We start from the raw sequence: 5885 nt of genomic DNA on the forward strand, positions 1-5885 counted from the left end.
GGCAGCTGGCGCGCGCGGCCGTCCCTCGCCCCGCCCCCTCCCCGCCCCTCGCGGTGCTCGCTGGGAATTGTAGTCCGCGGCCGCCTCGTCTGGGGCCAGTAGGCCAAGTAGGCTCTGATGAGGTGACCCCAAAACTAAGTCAAGCAGTGGGAGTCCAGAGATATTTGGAGGAAGTGCGGCTTTTGGGGTGCTTGCAAGTGTCTGTAAATTTCTAAAATTAAAAAAAATTATTTATAATTGCTAAAGAACTTCCCCACTTTAGAATTGTGGTGGGTTTCCCGTTGCATACCTTGATGCACACTGACACGAATCCATTTTATATTTTAAAATGTACATTTTAAACATACACCTTTTTTTAATGCCCCTGGGTCATTTTTTCCAAGAAATTACTGACCAGCTCATTCAAATATCCTACAGGCGCCTTAAACTCAACGTTTTAAAAACTCCATTTTTCATATGCTCTCTGCACTTTGATCAATCAGCATTCCCTAGCAGCAGAAATTTGGAAGTCAGCTTTACTGGTCACCTCTAGTGTAGCCGACACTTGGTTTTTTGGTTTTGTTTTGTTGTCTGCTAAAAATCTTTTCCTTTTAGGAATTGATCCCTCTCTCATCCGGTGAGGGTTTCCCTCACATTCTCTGCACTGTGTGTGACCCAAGCTGGTCCATCTAAGCACCCCATTTTCCTTAACACAGCTGTGGTCTAGGGCCAGGCATATGACCAAGCAGAGCCCACTGGAGTCCTTTCCAGAGAGTCTTGGAAAGAAAGGATCTTTCTCGTGCTGACTGGGTGCTAAGGACCTTGTTAACCTGAAGCCTCAGGGCAAGGGTAGGGTAGGGTGGCAGGGGGGCTTTGCTGTTCTGAAATGGGCTGGAAGACTGATGTTCTCCCTGAGGAAGCAGAACAATGACATGTAGGGATTAAAGAGAAAGAACTCTGGAGGCATCATTTAAACTCTTTTTTTTTTTTTTTTTTGAGACAGATTCTCACTGTGTCCCCCAGGAGGCTGGAGTACAGTGGCACAATCTCAGCTCACTGCAACCCTCTGCCACCCATTCTCAAGCGTCCTGAGTAGCTGGGATTACAGAGGGGCACCACCACACCCAGATAATTTTTGTATTTTTAGTTGAGTTGGGGGTTTCACCAGGTTGGCCAGGCTGGTCTTGAACTCCTGACCTCAAGTGATCTGCCCGCCTCAGCCTCTCAAAGTGCTGGGATTATAGGCATGAGCCACCACGCCTGAGCATTTAAACCCTGATCCAGCCAAGAGGCTCAAAGACATATACACCCACACACACCTCTCTTAGGAAAAAAAAAAAAAAAAAAAAAGACTTTAAAGCAGGCATCTCTGACCTAGCATGCATTTTGTCTTTCAGCATGTTTGCAAGCCTATATTTGGAAGTAGAGTCTTTTACATTTCTGAGATGGAGGCTGATACAAACAGAAGGAATGGATTGTAGTGTGTCGGCTTGCCTTCTCCCAGAGGGTAAAAGGATTTTGTACTTCTCAGGTCTTGGCCATTTTTGAGGGGAGAGAAGAAGTCTTTGATGTTTTGGGTCCTATGAGAGGTACTGGATACTTTACATCTCTTAGTCTGTGAATTAACTGAGGGCCCAGCCCTTCCTGGGACTGGTGCTGGAAGAAGGTGCTTCATGCAGACACAGATAAGGGAGGCTGTGAACAGACATCAATGCCATGCCTGGGAAAGGGGCAGGCTCTATGAGCCATTCCAGCACTGAAGGGCAAGGGGACAACTTGCGCCCCCATACACTGGCTGTTTGAGTAGGGCCTTTGCAGTTGCTGTGCTTCAGAGACACCAGCACTGAGCTTTTGGTAATCATGTGAGGACCCCTACTACACCCCAATAACAATCTTGATTCCTATTAATGATTTAGTTGCCCTTCTCCACAGTAATTCCCTACAGGCCCATAAATCCTAGTGGACCACAGACACCTGAGTAGTTTTGACTGCTGGGGCATATTGGTGTCCTCTAAGCTGGGAACAGAGCAAGTGGCACCACTGTTACTTATCAAATGACATTATAGCAATTTACATAAATACCAAGAGACTTTGAACTCTTCCAGGAGAGGGACTGTTCCTTCTTTGTAATCTTCTCATCCAGAACAATGCATGGGTCACAGTACTGCTCAGTAAACATTGGTGAACTGCCTCTCATATTACTTTTTCAGTCTCTGCCCACGCATGCTTTTTAAAATATAGTTGCAAACTTATGATAATAAAGCATTTTATATCCTTTGTATGGTTATAGCACAATTTTGATTAGACCTGACACTTGGCTACTCCCAATCTTGAGAGAGGGAGACAAAGGAAGAGAGAGAGGTGGTGGTAGTAAAAGGGGAAGGTGATGAATCTAGTTCAGCATATGGCACACAGAAATTTGATGAATTTTAAAAAATGAAATTAGAGTTTACTCTTTTACAATATTTTTACTTAGTCCAAAGAGAGAATGATTGTTCCAGGAAGAGGAAGAGGATGGGTTATCCTGTCTTTTTCTTTGGATTCGTTTTGAGGAATAAAATAAACTACTCTCAAAGCAAATATTCGGTCATCTTTCCTTTAAAGATCAGTATGAAGTGTTGCTGCTGAAGAATAATTCATTCGTATTTATTGTGAAAGAATATATCCTTATATTATCTCTTGTTTTATGATTTTATATGTAAACAAACTTTGTACACAGAGGAGTCCTTTGACTCACTCATTTGTTCACATTCACTGCATTCCAAAAGCCAGGCTCTGTGCTACACATTAGAAATACCAAACCAAGAGGTGAAAGGCAGCGAACTTAGCATTATGACAGGGAAACAGGCACACCCCAGTAGAGTGTGATTTGTGCTGTGAAAGAGTGTACATGAGGTAGGCAAGCACAGAGGGAGGTATTTCGGCTAGAGTAAGACTCTTCTTTGCTGAGATGACTCTTGAAAGATTGTTAAAGTACAAAAAAGACCTCAGCTGAGGGAATGGCATTGTGCAAGGTGCAGAGGAATGAGACTACATGATGATTTAGGAAACTTGAAGTGAGTCACTATGACTGAAGCAGAATATACTGGTTGGTTAGTGGCGAAAGATGAAAATAGAGAGGAACGCGTGGGCCAGATTACAGCACATAAAGACCTTATGTGTTCAGCTTTGTTAAGGAAGTTACAGATAGAAGGGATATAACTTGATTCACGCCATTCTTTCAACAAATCGTTATTGCATGACAACTGTGTCAGGCACTTTGCTGGGCACTGAAAATATACTGAGGTGATGAAAAGTGCTCAGATTTTCCGGATATATCTTAAAAGTATAGCTAACAGGATTTTCTGACAGACTAGGTGAAATGCATGAGAGAAACAGGAAAATTGGTGTGATTCCAGGATCTTTGGCCAGACCATTAATAGGAGGGAGTTGCTATTAACCGAGATGGAAAAGATAAGAAGGACTAAGGTTTGGAGACAAAATTATGAATTCTGTTTTATAAATGCCATGTGTGAAATATCTATTAGCTATCCAAAGGGAAATAAACAGTGGGCTATTGAATATGTTAGCCTAGAGTTCATAGGAGGGGTCTAGGATATGAATATAGCTTGGGAGTCATCAGCATATGGGTACTATTCTCAGCCATAGGACTAGATGAGAAAGAGAGGTGATGGCAGACAGAAAAGAGAAGAAACTAGATGAGATCAGCTAAGATTGAAAAGTTAACAGAAGAGAAAACAAGTCCGAAGACTGCGCCCTGGGGGTCTCCAACACTTAGAGGTTAACGAAATGAGAAGACATGGCAAAAGAGACTGAGACAGAATGCAAAACAGAAGCCAATAGGGTACCCTGAAATCTATGCGAATAAAAGTAATGGAAGGAGGGAAAAGTGATCAATTATATCAAATGCTGTGATTGTCACTGTGAAAGTTATCAATACCAAAATGAAGTTGCTTATGTCTAACCCTAAGATAATAGAGCCAGAAGGCCATGAGGGAGGGGCACTCATGCACTATGCTTCCACCAAAAAAATACCACAGGAAATTTTTTCAAAGTGCAGCTTGCTACATGAGTCATACAATGAGAGCTAGCAGCCACACAAGGACACAAAGCTAGCCACACAAGGACAGCTAGCTGCTTGCATAAGAACACTTGCCTGTCTCCACTAATAAACAGATGTCAATTTCTGCCGTAAGACTCTGTAACCAATGTTTTCTGTTTCGAAACAACTTATATGTACTTCTTTCTCTCTCTCTCTCTGTCTTTTTTTTTTTTTTTTTTGAGACAGGGTCTTGCTCTGTCACCCAGGCTGGAGTGCAGTGGCACGATCTCGGCTCACTGCAACCTCCGCCTCCCGGGTTCAAGCAGTTCTCCTGCCTCAGCCTCTCGAGTAGCTGGGATTACAGGTGCCCACCACTGCACCTGGCTAATTTTTGTATTTTTAGTAGAGACAGTGTTTCACCATGTTGGCCAGGCTGGTCTCGAACTCTTGACCTCGTGATCTGCCCACCTTGGCCTCCCAAAGTGCTGGGATTACAGGCCAGAGTCACCGTGCCTGGCCTTCTTTCTCTCTTTTGTCTTTAGAACCTTACCCTTACCACAATATTGGATGTGCCTATGAACCACCATAAGTTGCATATCCTGACTTGTAATTCTCTCCTAATACCAAGTAAGCTCTTTCTTTTGGCACCCATTTAATCCCTCAACTACTATCCCTTTTCTCTTTTTTCTTTACACCAAAAAAACTCTTTAGTTGTCTATAATCATGATTCCACATTCTCTCCTCACATTCCCTCCTTAATCCACTCTAATCAGGTTTTTTGGCCACCACAAAACCAGTGGACTTACTTTTCTTAACAGCAACAGTGAGTCCACATTCCTAAACACAACAGCACATGGCAATATATTCTCCCTCTTACATGGTGTCAACCTAAAAAGGAACAATCTATTGTCATGTGTTGTTGTATTTAGGAACGAGGACTCATTGTTGATCTTAAGAAAAGTAAGTCCACTGGTTTTGTGGTGGCCAAAAACCTGATTAGAATGGATTAAGGAGGGAAAAAGAGGAGGGAATGAGAAGAGAGAATGTGGAGATCAGGAGTATAGACAACTGAAGAGTTTTGGTTAAAAGAGGAAAGGGATAGTAGTTGAAGGATTAAATGGGTGTCAAAAGAGTTGTTTTTTTTTTAAGAGGTGGGAAATGATACTATCTTTGTGTGTTGATAAAAGTAATCCAATAGAGAGGGGGAAAATTAATGATAACAGAGAAGAGAAGGAAGAACTGCTGAAGCAATTTCCTTGATTAGACCATAGGGGATGTAATCTAATTCTAGGTGGAAGGACTGGCTTTGGCTAGTAATAGAAAAGATGAACTTTCTGGGCATGAAGCTATAGAACCGAGCCCTCAAACTGATTTAAGACCACCAAAACCAGAAAAAGTTCTGCCTAGCAGCCCTGGAAAAAGAATGCCTCCAGAACAATACCCTGCGATACGATGAATGAAAAATGCTCACTGCTTTGATAATATTAATGGAGAAAGGTCATTTTCTAGAGATACCTAAACATTTTCAGTTTACCTTTATGGAGAACTTATATGGCATTCAGACTGCTCAGTGTTTACATGCATTGTCTCATTTTATCCCTGTAACAACTCTTAACCACTTAACTTCATCCCCAATTACAGATAAAAAACCGAGCCTCATTTCGAGATGTTTAACTCCTATTCAAATCCCCACAGCTGGCAAGTGGTCAAGGGAAGATTTTTTTTTTTTTTGAGACAGAGTTTCTCTCTTGTTGCCCAGGCTGAAGTGCAATGGCGTGGTCTCTGCTCAATGCAACCTCCGCCTCCTGGGTTCAAGCGATTCTCCTGCCTCAGCCTCCAGGTAGCTAGGATTACAAGCACTTGC

The sequence above is a fragment of the Pan troglodytes genome, chromosome 10, assembly GCF_028858775.2.
Source record: "Pan troglodytes isolate AG18354 chromosome 10, NHGRI_mPanTro3-v2.0_pri, whole genome shotgun sequence".
Taxonomy (NCBI): domain Eukaryota; kingdom Metazoa; phylum Chordata; class Mammalia; order Primates; family Hominidae; genus Pan; species Pan troglodytes.